Source organism: Erpetoichthys calabaricus, chromosome 3, assembly GCF_900747795.2.
Source record: "Erpetoichthys calabaricus chromosome 3, fErpCal1.3, whole genome shotgun sequence".
NCBI classification, from domain to species: domain Eukaryota; kingdom Metazoa; phylum Chordata; class Cladistia; order Polypteriformes; family Polypteridae; genus Erpetoichthys; species Erpetoichthys calabaricus.
The window spans coordinates 196,921,544-196,936,593 of record NC_041396.2 but is presented as its reverse complement, the minus strand read 5'-3'; positions in this window follow the sequence as shown (position 1 = coordinate 196,936,593).

The window sequence follows — 15,050 nt, the reverse complement described above, 5'->3', positions numbered from 1 at the left end:
CTATGCAGTCCTTTAAAGATCTAGATCATTTGGATAGAAAAGCAAGCACTCACATAAAATGCGCATAATACTTCGTCCCTACCTACAGAAAACCGGGTTTCTGATGTGTCTCTGCACCAATCTTATATGCCCCAAAAATGAAAGGCCTACATATCAACCTGTTACAGTTCAGTCATCCTCGTGTTATTATCACTTTTTCCAGAAACTAGTAATTTATAATAAGACAAAATGTTCAACAGAGTTTCTTAGGCACCAAAATTCAAAAGAGCATTTAAGTCAAGGGTTCTTAACATTGGTGTGGATCACATCATTGTGTGGTGTGTGTGTGGGCAAGGGGAATTACAAGAGTCGTGCTATAATGAACATGCAGCTAAACAGCCAAATGTATTATAAAACCAACATTAAAAGACCTTGTCTTCTTTTTTTTTTAACCTGACTTCACCATTAAGTAGAGTGATGCTTATTTGGGGTGGATCGTTTTTCAAAGGTTGGTGGTGGCATAAAACCAAGAAAAAGGGCTTCAGGTTAAAAGCCTCTGATTTAATTGAATGTGCATGACCGAGTAGACTTGGCAGAGTAAGAGTGAGACATATTACTGACAGGCACATGCCTTCAAGTGACAAAAGAGAGTCAAATGTTGAGAAAGAACAGTGCTGTTCTCAGTTGTCAGATTGCTGCTTTGCTGCCGGGAGTTAGCTTCTATGAGAACATGATGAGAGCAAAGATTCTGTGAATATAGGCAACTTCAGAGAATTTACCAAAGTGTTTACGAAGTCTAATAATGTCTTGGCAGCTCACTTTGTCATTTTGTGTTTTTTGGAATTGTGGCAGGTCACAGCCTGTACAAAATAATTATGGTTTGCTACTGCAGCTACAGTTAAATAGAAAATGGTGGTCATTCTCAAGATAGATAGAACTTTAACTGTCCCTGGGTGTGAAATTTGGCTTTTTACAGAAGCTCTTTAAATAAATAAATACTTTGGCAGAAAACCAGGGACCAGGACACCCCTATGATGGAAGACTGGAGGAGAGAACTTATTGGGGACCATACCTCAAGGGCAACCCCCCTGGAGTATGTCGGGACCATGGGCTTGGAGCTTGGAAGCTCAGCCCTGCTGGGGCCCATGGTCACTACCAGGGGGTGCCTGGATGCTTGCAGAGCCCTGGATGACAGCACTTCTGCCACACTCGGAAGTGCTGCCAGAAGAAGGACCGGGGGCACCTGGAGTACTTCCGGCTGCCAATGCAGCACTTCTGCCACAAACAGGAATGCTGCCAGAAGCCAGTCTGAGAGCATCTAGAGCACTTCCGTGTGCAGTATAAAAGAGGGCATCTAATTCCATTCAGGGAGCCGGAGTCAGGAGGTGGAGGACAGAGCTTGCGGGGAGAGGAGTGGAGGCGGCAGAAGAATAGAAAAAGAGAAACAGAGAAAAAGAGAGAGAAAAGAAGAAAGGACTAAGCAGTGATTGCTGGGGATTGTGCACTGTGTGCTGTAAAAAGAAAAAAAATGAAAACGTGTCTGCTTGCACTTGTGTGGTCTGCCTGTCTGTATCGGGATTAACTTCCACAATACATAGAATCATACAATGATGGTTTTTATAACATCTTGTTCATTCTGTCTTTTAAAAAAATGCAGCACTGTTCATACATGTTATTTAAATCATAGAACAATGTTTTTCTGTGTTGGGTAGACACACAAGTTGTCCTTTCAACATTTTTTGGATTTACCATTCATTGTGCAAAAAAAAAAAAGCTCACTGGAATTCATGACATATTAGACTTTATTGTGCACAGCACAGGTAAGAAAGTCAGAATTAGTTGTCTATGCTGCAAGCACGTGATCATGTTGGTGTCCTCCATTCCGTACAAGGCAGCCAGTGTTCTTCTGTTCAATGCAACAAGGTAAACATATTGGTGTCAATTCAGTTTCTGCACAGAGGGTGCTTCAGAATCCAGATAACTCAAATAAATGTATACCTTATATAGTAGATCATGGAGCAACTCATTGCAAAGGATAACAAGATAGGATACACTAACGCTAAAAGTGAAAACAATCATATCCAGAGACCAACCAGCCTGTCTTCAACATATGTATCCTAAAGACTATACAGAGAGGTTACATTTGTTAGTTTTCACATTGTTCATTGTACAAAATGTGTACTACAATCCTATGAAGAAAGGCAAACTTAGTACAGATATGAACAATACATTATTTTTACACACCTTGGTAAAAGTGTATGCAGCATTATGAATTACTTTTTACCATGCATTTTGTACTGCTATGTGTGTGTCTGTGTTTTTTTTTTTATTTTTGGTCTTTACATGCCCCACCAACTTGCTACAATACTCGTTTCACGTGCTGAACCTGGAGCCACAACAGTTGATGTGTTTTGAGAACCTCTCACAAGCGACGCGATTGAAGATACAAGTGATAAATGTACATGTGGGAGGATGTTATTCTGATAGAATATTTTCATTTGACAGAATTGGATCACAGCAGCCTTTTTTCATGCGGGAGGTAATGGAAATGAGCTTGTGAGCTAGCACATGATTGAATACTTAGTGAGATAGCTAAAGCTCCCACTTAAAGTAATGTCTTCCTGGATCTAATATTCTTTATGAAGCCAGCACAGGCAACATTAAGATTACAAACACATTGAGAAGCAGTGATCATAATGATATAACACTAGTGATATAGAATGCATGACACATATTCTGACTCTCTGTCCTATAATTTTTAAGAAGTCACAAAATGCAGGAAAGCCACAGTACAATAAGAAAATAGATGCTGAAGTAACAGCAGAAAGAGTTGGCAATATGTAGGTAGACTAAAACCAAGCTAAAACAGATTCAAAACAGATGTGCCTGAGCAGTGGCAAAGGGAAAATTAGGGAAGATATCCCAGCATGGGCTGACAAAAACATTAAGGGCAGGAATTAATCAACAAAGAAAATTGTTAAGGGATCGTTACAAGAACAATTGCCCTTTGTCAAAAAAAATATAGGCAAAGTCCCAAATGAGTGGAAATACAGTATGTGATGATATTCCAGATTTTAAAGTGTGGATAAATAAGCTAACATCATTAAAAGTTAAGGCAGACATCATTTCAGTTAGACACGTATAAATAGTTGTGTTAAAATAGTGAAATGTTTATATGTAGAAGCAGTCATATTATACCCTGTAGTCTTCCATGGATCATGCATTCTAGAGAGAATAAAGTTTTGACAACAGTTACTTGCATGGCAAATTGAGAGACTAAAATAAGAAAAAATTCTCCTGACATCTGGATAACTTTCAGTCAGTCATAAGTTCTCCTCGTTTGTTACGGTATCTTTTGGCAGCACAGAGATACTGTAATATGAATAAAGAGGAGTATAAATAATTAGTCTAGAAAGTCTATTGAATTATTAGTAAGTGGCACACAAATAGTATTTTCACATGCAAAGGAGCACAAAGTGAATTTAAAATACTACAGGATTATCTGTAGAATTTTCTTACTTTCCATACTGGCTTAGATTGCACTATTGGTAAGTTTAACACAGTATTGTTCTTGAGCAACTTCACTCTGTTTGAAAAAGCTTGTTTAATTAGCCTGTTTATACACAGTTAAGATTGTAGCAAATTAGATCAAGAGTGTCTTACAAAAATACTACTTAAAACAAAAAAAATAGTGGCTTCATGCACAGTTAAGTGTAGCAAATGAGATCAGGATTGTCTTACAAAAAATACCATTTAAAGCAAAAAAAAAGTGGCTTTATTTTTTTTAGAAAATATGAGAGTGAAATATATCCCTCTGCATAGCTTTAAATCCAATTTAAAAATAATAAGCAGTCTGATTGATTTCTCAAAAAGTCCCATTATCCTCATTGTCCACGTTGGTAATTCACATTCTGCTGATCATTCCCATATTTATTATTATTTGCTTATTTGACTAATGCCTTTATCCAAGTCAACTTTCAAGATCTTAGATAAGATTTGGTTACATTTCTTTTGTTTTTCCATTCGGAGCATATGCAGGTAAGGTGACTTGCACATGTTTACACACTGTTAGTTGTAAGAGTTCAACCTACAGCCTTAAGGCTTGAAGTCCAAAGCTTTAAGCACTTCGCTACACCATTCAGGTATACTATTCATCTACACATTCATCTATTTTGTGAAACTGCTTTTTCCAGTGTTATTGCCATAGGCCACCAGTCAATAGCATGGTGGACTCACCTACACTTGTCTACTATACAGTATATTCTGTAATTAATCTATCATACCAGTCTTTAGGTTGTGGGAAGAAAATTTGCGAACTGAGGGAAAAACCCAGACAAAGTATGAAAGTGAAAATTCTGCATGGGTCATTTCATGGAGGTTCACTTAGGTAGTCTGCTCTATGTTTTTTTTTTGTTTGTTTTTTTTTAAAGGAAACTTTGCCCAAATATTTGTATGGTTAATTATTGGACAACTTTTTTCCGAATCGAATGAATCTTGATGAAATGACTGACACAGATAGTCACTGTTATCTGGACCTGTAAGGTAAACAGAACTAATAACCCCACTATTGTACCCCAAACAAACTTATTTGAACCAACATTTTCAATTACAAGGATTACAATAAGACGAAACCTATACTGGCAGCATCGGAATGGTAAAGTAGGGTTGTCTGGAAAGTACTGATTTATTTATGTTTTGTAGTCTTTTATTCTCAATATTTTATAGTCTGCATTAATATTATTTGTTTAAGGATTGCATGTGTAATGTAAATGAACTGCCAATGAATGTACAGAAAATATAAGGTAGCATAAGTACATTGGCTCAATGGATTAAGGGTTCTTGTTTAGTGTTAATTTTAGGGATGTGGATTTAACATATCGACCCATAGGAGTTATATTTACAATAAATGAAGACAGCAACTTGTTAAAACTAACGCAGTTACTGATAAAATGCAACAGCGACAGTGTGTGTGGTGCATACTTAATATTATTATTACTACCACTTCTGGTACCATGTAATAAGTGCAGAAAAAGAAGTTCATGAGTGACAGGTGTTTCACTGCAGTGTTCAACATCCCAGTGAATCAATAGATGCTTTTGTCATAGTTTTAAGGTGAAATCTTACAACTAAGGAGAAATGTAGTCTGTCATTATAAGATGGAATATTGTCTTTGAAGTGCATGACAGTAAAAATTTCAAACATTTGTTAAGAGAGAGGAATGAAAATTGGATGACTTAGTAAGAACATGCAGAGCAGCTTAACAAACAGAGATTCAACTATGTACATTCAAACAGAGAGTCCCTGCAGCACACACAGTGTCCGAATCAGCAGCCATTGATGGGGTGCAAGAAAATCAGTCCCAGCAGTTTTGTACATTTACAGACGGTGACCCAACCCCCTAAGAACACATGTTGCAGTGTCTAGGAATAGTTGACATACTTTATGGGAAAACTGACGCAAACTACAGCAGTAGAAATCACTCTGCTAAAGTTTGTTTTTCATTAAGTGGTAAAATACAAAGGAACATTAACATGATGGTGAAGGGAGGAATAGATGGTGATACTGTAAAAGAATTTCATATGCTAATTGATAGTGTACTTAACATAGTGAACTCATCATTATATCTATGGTGGTTTTCCTGGACTGTCCAAAGCCTGCAGTTGTTAAGCCCCTGCACAAGAAAAATAATCTTGATTCCTCTATCTTTGATAACTTTTGAATTTCTATTCTTGTTTTCTTAAGTAAAATTCTAGAAAGGTGGTTTTTAAAAAGTTAAATGATTAGTTGAATAAAAGTTCTATTCTTGTCAAGTTTCATTCAGGTTTTAGAACAAATCATAGTACACAAACTGCACTGGTTAATCATGGGTTAATGTGGACAGAGGCCATTTATCTGTTCTTATTCTCTTAGACGTCAGTGCAGCATTTGACACCATCAACCACAATATTCTTGTAAATCTCCTTAGACAATTAGTGCGCTCTCCAGCAGTGTCATAAATTGGTTTCAGTCTTATTTAACAAGTTGAAATTTTTTGTTAGTTGTGGTGATTGTTCCTCAGATATCCATGATATTGTATATGGTGTACCATGAGGATCCCTTATGGGTCCACTGCTTTTTTTCAATTTACATGCTTCTATTAGGTCAGATTATCTTCAAACACAAGGTGAGCTACCACAGCTATGTGGACGACATAGAACTTTATTTATCAATAGCACCTGATGACCCTGATGATCTTGGCTCTCTGACTTAGTGTCTTAGCAGTATTTACCGAATGGATAAGTAGTAACTTTTTCAGACTAAATAAAAACAAAGAAACAGAAATAAAATTGATCGCTTGGGTTTAAAAGTCAAGGTGGAGGTAAAGAATATAGGGGTAATCATTGACTCTGACCTAAACTTTAAATTACATATTAACCAGATTGCCAGGTCTGCATTTTTTCCACTTAAGGAATATAACAAAAGTTAGGCCTCTTACAACATTACAAGACTCTGAAAAATTAATTCATGTTTTTGTTTTTAGTCAACTAGATTATTGTAATGCACTCCTAACAGGACTAGGCAATAAAGACATCAATCAGTTGCAGTTAGTGTAGAATGCAGCAGCCAGAATCTTAACTAGAAAAAGAAAATATCAGCACATCTCACCAGTTATACAGTAACTTCATTACATAGTTCTATACGACATGGGTGACCAAACTTTAAAATACTACTAAAGGTTTATAAAGCTTTAAATAATTTGTCCTTTCCTATAAGAAGTGGTGAGGCAGCCTTTTGCTTTTACGTACCTAAAATCTGGAATACTTTACCAATAGAAATTCGCCAGGCTAATACTGTGGTGGATTTTAAAAAACTACTTAAAACCCATTATTTTAATTTGGCTTTTTTCTAACTACATTTTAGTTGTACTCCTAATAGACTATATAGGCATAGAATTATCATATTCTTCAGGGATTCACAATCTTTACTAATCTATACTTTTCTCTGCTGTCTGTTCTGGTTCTTCTGTGATGGAGAGATGTCATGCCTCATTGTCCATAGTGGGTAGTCGATATTATTAGACTTTGACAACATGGAGGGGAGGGCTGTCTCTCACTGTCTGAAGGGCACTATTTCAGTAACAAAAAGGTGCCTTCTTTGTGTATATACCGCAGACTTTAAGGAGCGCATGTCCCTAGGTGTATAGAGCATTCACACTTTTATTTTCATAAATGGCACCCAGCAGGTAACAGCAATAATACTAATGGTTTATAAAGCTATAAATAATCTGTCCTTTCCCATATTTTGGAATGCCTGTTCCCCTACACTCCAAGTCGTAACCTTAGACCTTCTAAGGGTGATCTGCTTATAATTCCAGGAGCCAAGCTTAAAAGAATTGTTGAGGCAACATTTTGCTGTTACGCACCTAAAATCTGGAATACTTTACCAATAGAAATTTGCCAGGCTAATACTGTGGTGCATTTTAAAAAAACTACTAAAAACCCATTATTTTAATTTGGCTTTTTCCTACCTACATTTTAGTTTTACTCCTAACAAAACTATATAGGCATAGAATTTTCATATTCTTCAGGGATTTGCAGTCTTTACTAATCTATACTTTTCTCTGCTGTCTGTTCTGTTTTTCATCTGTGGTGGTATTTTGCGACAACACCACCGATCAAAGCACCATATAACCACCTGTGATGTTGGAATGAAGGCGGGTGCCCCAGCTGTCCATGAGACTTCATCAGATCCTTTCATATAAAGCCTGGAAACAAAGAGGAATGACTTAAGAACATTTATGTTGGGTAGAATGCTTAGTGAGGGCTGGGCGATCTTTTGGCCTTGGAACTCCTGCATATTTTTTTTTCTCCAGCTTAACACAAGTTTTTGCTTTCTCTGTCCTCATAGCCATCTAACCTTATCACCAGACTCATCTTTAGAGACTTATATCATGATATTGTATATAAGGATGCTACTCTCAGATTTATAAGATTGTATAAGATTTATAAGATAGATTTATTTGTTTTTTCATTGTTACTTATTCATTAATACTTTTGCCTAATCTTATTTGTTTTTCATTTTTGAAACTACATTTCTTTGTGTGAAGCCATGCTATATAAATAGATGTGGTTTTGTTGTTGCTGAGTGACCCAGCCAGAGATTAGACATGAACCCAGCCGAACAACTCTGGAGTGACCTTAAAACAGCATTCCACTGACAGTATTCATTCAACCTGACAGAGCTTGAGAGGATCTGCAGAGAATGGCAGGAAAATCCTTAAATTTAGGTGTGCAAAGCTTGTCACATTAGACCCAAGAAGACTCCAGGCTGGCATTCACTGCCAAAGGTACTTCAACATAGTACTGAGTAAAGGGTCTGAATATTTGCATCAATGTGATATTTCAGTTTTTTATTTTAATATTTTTGTAAAAACTTCTAGTATCTTGTTTTTGCTTTGTCCTTCTGCGGTATTGAGTATTGCTTGATAAGGGAAAACTGTTTTTTTCTTTAACTCAAGGAGAAAAGCATGGGTTTCTATAGACACATCCAGAGATGGATTGGAAGATGGTCTGATCTAAGCAGATGAAGAAAACTGGAAACCTGTGGCCTATGCAGCAAGAGCACTTAGATACTGACTGACAATATGCAAGGATAGAGAAAGAATGTTTGGGTCTTGTGTTTGAATGTCAGAAGTTTCACTCAATTTTTTTTGATTACTTTTCATCAAAATACAGGGTGATCCTATATGCCCTTTATCACCACGTTTAAACACCACAAACACTGATAATGATGATTGAATACTGCAATTACAAATTATCTTACAAACCTGGGAAGTTTCTTTTTGCAGTCCTTTTTGTAGATTAAATAATTCACCAAACATGTTAAGAGAGTTAAGGAGACCATTCCTGTGAGGACAACAGTAAAACAAAAAATAAGGACCAATATTTGTAAGGAATCATTGAGCTAATGCAAGGTGAGTGGCCATAACAGGCCTTTGGGCAGTGCTATTTTCTTTGGGGTACTTTAGTAGTGATGGATGGGCTGTTATTGAAAGGCAATCATATTGAGGTTCCCACATCACCAAGAAAAGAAGCACTTTAGGGGCTGAACCATGAACATTTAGGCCTAGTGAGTGCCATTCAAAGCCCATTAGGAGATCTAGGCAGGGTGGAGAGATGTCATGCCTCATTGTCCATAGTGGGTAGTCGGTATTATTAGACTTTGAGAACCTGGAGGGGAGGGGTCTCTTTCAGTGTCTGGAGGGCACTACTTCAGTAACACAAAGGTGCCTTCTTTGTGTGTATACTACAGACTTTAAGGAGCACATGTCCCTTGGTTTATGGAGCATGCACACTTTTATTTTCATAAATGGCACCCAGCAGGTAACAGCAACCTCTTGGCATCATCAGAGTTTGATGACTGGGACGGTTCCCCTCGATTGCCGAAGCACACCCTTTAACTTTCATAAGCGACATCCCTCAAATGATGGCATCCTAGGCAGCCACCTACGTTGCCTAATTGAGTGACTAGCTCTGGTCACAGAGAAAACTAGGTGTCTAGCTTGAGAATCTATATATTGGTCAGGGAGTATGGATATACCTTAGCAGGCCTGGGAAAAGGTGGGAGCAAATTTATTTCAATTTGAAAGCAAAGACTGTTTATTAGTCATCAAGGATCTCCCTCATTACCCTGAAATTGCACTACTTAATAGTTTGTCTGCCATGGGAGTGACCACACATATGAAGTCAATTTTTTTGTCCAAGGATGGTATAGCCAATATTGTGATCATTGGCAGCTGTCCCCAATATAGGATTAGACTTTGCAAAGTTTGCTCAGCAGTATGAGTTTGAGCACTGCTGTCAGTTATTCTCAATCCACAGTTTCCACAAGCTAATGGAAAGTCAGAAAAAGGTGTATAAATTGTGATAAAAGGCAACAAAAGTGGCATTTCATATTTTGTACTTTTAGGGTACAGAACAGCCCGTATGGAGTGTGAAAAGTTTAAAGCAGAGACTTTCATGGGTTGGCAGGTACAGACGGTAGAGGATTTAGGGATCTATGTTAGCCCAATATTTTCATTGATTAAGCAATGTACAGGAGCAATTAAAAGGGCAAATAAAATGTTTGGTTATATCAAAAACTGTTGAATATAAGTCAAGGGTCATAATGCTCAAACTACATAGTTCACTAGTAACAAAGCATCTGGTCAACACGTTACAAGAAAGACATAGCAGCACTTGAAGCTGTGCAGAGGAGAACAACCAGATGCATCCCAGGACTTATGTTATGTCCTACTGTGACAGACTTAGAGAATTAAAACTGTTTAGTCTCGAGCACAGGAGACAGCGTGGGGAACAAATCCGGGTATTTAAAAACTTCAAAGGCTGTGATAAAGTAGATCCAGCAACATTCTGTCAAGCTTAAGGGTCAATCATGTACTCGAGGACATCAGTGGAAATTAAGAGAAAGTGCATTTAAGACTAAAGCCAGGAAGAACTTCTTTGCTCAAAGAGCGGTGGGACTCTGGAACAAACTAATGAGACATGCAGTTTAAGCAGAAACAATGACAACCTTTAAGAACAAACTAGATAAGAACATTCTGGATGAGATATTGGGACAGTTTAGCTATCAACTAACCAAACGGACTGACTGGTCTCCGCTTGTTTGTCAGACTCATTTAAATTAGCAAAAGAAAAACTGGGATGAAATTTTCAGGAGCCCAGTCAGATGCCAGATAAGGTGACTCTCAATGAGGTCAGGAAAGAGAGAGGACCATAAAATCATCAGAAATTTAAATCTCTAATTAATACTGAACAATTTTCAATAACAATATATGCATATGAATGGGGGAGAGTGCAACAAAATTTGACAAAATTTATTATTTGCACAGTAAACTAGTGAAGGTAATATCACGTGGCAGTCATGTTGTTTTTGGATGCACAGTAATTGAAAATTATTATGTTAATTTTATTATTATTTATTTCAGTCTGCCTTTGCACATTGATTATTACAAGCTGTTTTTCTTTGGCTATGTCCTAGCTGTCAAAAAAAAGAGAGAGGGAGATGTAAAATGTGGGTTCACATAAATAACTGTCCAAGAGTATCGGAGAAGGTACATTTAAGTGATGGTGACAACTCAGTAAAGGTCAGTTGCTGAATAAATGCCACAGAGTGTGTGGTGTATACATCACATTAATATGCTATTTCTGGATAATGCTTTGGGTTTTAGCTTGTTTTTCTGCTCTTTTTAAAGCTTGTTTCCATGTTTTGTTTGGTATTTTTTTTTCTTGCTTGTTTATGTTTGGGTGGTTACTATAGGACTTAGATCACACATCTTTACAATGCAATTGTCATTCCAAAATGCATGTATCATCTCGCTGACAAGATATTATGGTGGGGGGTCCTTTTTGTATGAACGCAGGTATGAGGCACAACTTGCTTGTCAAAATTAAGACAGAAATTCAGGTTTTCCTTATTTCTGTGGTAGCACAAAGGTGGTTTTACAGTCCTGAGAGTTGGGATCGTTAACATTTCAAAGGAAATAAAGTTTAGGCTTTGCAATGAAGATTTGTATGTTGGAATCATGACATTTATGTGTTTGGATACAAATTGAGACCTCCTTTTGTTCAAACACTTTAGTTTGGAATTGTGTCTTGTTATATAGTTTTGTTGGTTGAAAAGAATACCTAACCTCTGCCACTCAAGGTAAAAATAAAATAAAATAAATTCTTTATTTTTTTATTTGCCTTATCAGTTAAAACACAAGAAATTGATTGATTTTCATTAATCTACCTAGTGTAGATTAACCATGCCTTAGATACACTGCCACCATATAAACATCTGTGAGACTTGTGAGATTCTTTGCATTCTGCTATATACTGGTGTAACATGGAAATCAAGTGTTTGTCTTACTAATGCAGCAGAACATCTTACTGTGACCTTCAGTTGTACTGGTCAGCTTAAAAATGTCATAGATGAATTTAGATATTAAATCAAGCAAAGTAACATTTTTAGATGAGAATATGGTTAGAGAATTATGATGCAGATATCACTATTCACATACATAACAAGTACTCTGTGCACGGAGGGTTTAATATTGGTAAGAGTAAGGTAACAAACTATGGACTTCAGAACATTGGATTTCCACTTTTAATGAAACAGATGGAGCTTACAGTAGCCTCACATCAGAACAGAGTTTTGAATTAGTCCCAGTGTGAATCTAAGCAATTTAAGGAGGCAATTAAGAAATCTAATAGAATTTTGGGCTAAATTCCCAGAGTAGCTGTGAAATGCAAATGAAAGGATGTGATGCTAAGGATTTATATGGAGTGCAGTTCTTCACCATGTAAGATCAATGCATTGGCTAAACTCTCACAAATGTTCCAAATCCAAAAATATACCATTTGCAGCATTTTATCTATGAAGTGAATCACATCTTACGTTTTTCATAACAATTACATTAGTACAGAGTGACATATGAATTTAAAATTTTGTTTATGAACTGCTTTTTTAACTTAACCTTAGTAGAACCCACTAAACATTTAAAAGAAATATGCATCCTCTATGCAAAAAGTGCTATATTAATACAATATGACAAAGTACAGAACCAAAACATTTTCCTGGATGAACTGCAGATTCTACATAGTACAACATGTTTTCACTCTCATTGACTCATTTTCAAAACTACCTCAGATAACATATGGACTGACTTCACATAATGTAACTTGATCACTGACCTCAGTGTTAAAATGTCAGATTTACAGTAATTCAATACCATCCATCCATTTTCCAACCCGCTGAATCCGAACACAGGGTCACGGGGGTCTGATGGAGCCAATCCCAGCCAACACAGGGCACAAGGCAGGAACTAATCCCGGGCAGGGTGCCAACCCACCGCAGGACACACACAAACACACCCACACACCAAGCACACACTAGGGCCAATTTAGAATCGCCAATCCACCTAACCAGCATGTCTTTGGACTGTGGGAGGAAACCGGAGCGCCCGGAGGAAACCCACGCAGACACGGGGAGAACATGCAAACTCCACGCAGGGAGGACCCGGGAAGCGAACCCTGGTCCCAAGGTCTCCCAACTGCGAGGCAGCAGCGCTACAATTCAATACCAAATAATGTTAAAAATGATGCTGCATAATACTGACCAGTGTCAAAACAATTTTACTTTACAGCAAAAACAATTCCTTAAATATTATTTTAGTTAACACACATTTTAATATCTCTCACTGGCGTATGAGTTACTCTAATGAATGTCAATGTTAACTTAGTTTTACTACTATTAAAATTTCCTTTTTGAGATGTACACATACAAAGATTTACCAATTCATTTAAAACAAAACACATTCTGAATTGTTAAATAATATGCATTGTGGATCATGTCAGTACAACAAAATTTATTACATATTTACATTCATACACACACACAAACAAATATATCATATATAAACGTCTACGCGTGGAAGTGTGTGTGTCTGTCCGGCCCAGAAGTGAGAGGTGGTTTCGGGGTAAGGGCTCCGCCTCCAAAGAAACAGAAAACTCACTTAACCGCTAATAACACAAGTGGGGCCAGCACATTAGAAAAACGAAACCTCAGAAGAAAGACAAAGTTGCTTAGCCGCTAACATCAGCCAAACGGTATCCCTTTTACCTTTCCTCCCGCTGCTAATGCACAAGCGATGCGAGCACATCGGCAAAACGATTCCTCCTAGTAGAGAGATGCCCAGAGAAGCTCCTTTCAATTACCTGACATCTTTACATTTCAGTTTATTTTCTGACAATTTCAATAGTTTATAGAACTCCAGGCTTTTACAAGCATGGGCTTACATTACTATATATATATATATATATATATATATATATATATATATATATATATATATATATATATATATATTGTGAATGACAGCCGGGTCCCATGCCCGGCAGGGACGCACCTGCTGCACCTGTTCCGGGGGAGCCACCATGGGCAGCTCAATACCTCTCCCGGGACGCTTGGTGGTAGCCTCCCTGGTGGACGGTGATCCCCCAGCCTAGCGCATGGCTCCAGGGGAGATGGAGTCCTCCACAGCCTGGTTGGGGGCTCGGATGGCTGCTAGGGGAAGCTACATGGAGTTTGCAGCCCGGCTGGTCGAATCTTCAGCTCCACCCGGAAGTGCAATTAGAACCAGGTGATCGAGCATCTGGAATGCTTCCGGGTGGGTTATAAAAAGGGCCAGCCACCACCACTCAGAGAGCCAGAGTTGGGAGGAAGGAGACGAAGCTTGTGGAGGAGTGGTGGGAGAGAAGAGTGTGTTGTTGCTGTGATTGGGATTGTGCTTTTGGGACTGTGTATTGCCTGTGGGTCACGGAGAAGACGTGCGCCAACGGGTGAAGAAAAATAAGTTGTGTGTTTATATGTGCCTCTGTGTCTATCTGTGTCGGGTCAGGTGCCTATATAGCGCCTTGTTACTATATATATATATATATACATTGCTATTGTAAGAAGACACTATATAGCGCCTGACCCGACACAGATTGGACACGGGAGGCACGTGTGAAATACAAAAGACTTTAATTTTCTTCACCTGTGGGCGCACGGCTTCCCCGTGACCCACAGGCAATTAACAGTCCCAAGCACTAGTAACCACCAGTACAAACACTTTCTTCTCCTTGGCACCACTACTTCTCCCTAGCAACCTTGTCCTCCTCCACCTGACTCTTTCCCTTGGTCGCTGGCTCCTTTTATAGGTCACCTGGAAGTGCTCCAGGTGTTTGATCACCAAGTTCCGGCAGCACTTCCAGGTGTGATGAATCTGTTGCCCACACGGGCTCAGGAGTCCCAAACACAGCATCCCCTGGTGGTACCTGCGGGACCCAACAGGGCTGCCCTCAACTCCAATTCCCAGGGAGCCCTGTGGGAAACCCAGGCACTACTCCAGCCCAGGGGGTGGCCATCTAGCATCCAGGAGGAGGTATTGCACTTTCCAGGGCTGCTCCCCCTGAATATAGTGTGCAGGGGCGTCCCGGCTGGGCACGGATGCCAGCCGCCTGCCACAATATATATATATATATATATATATATAAAATATAGCAAGA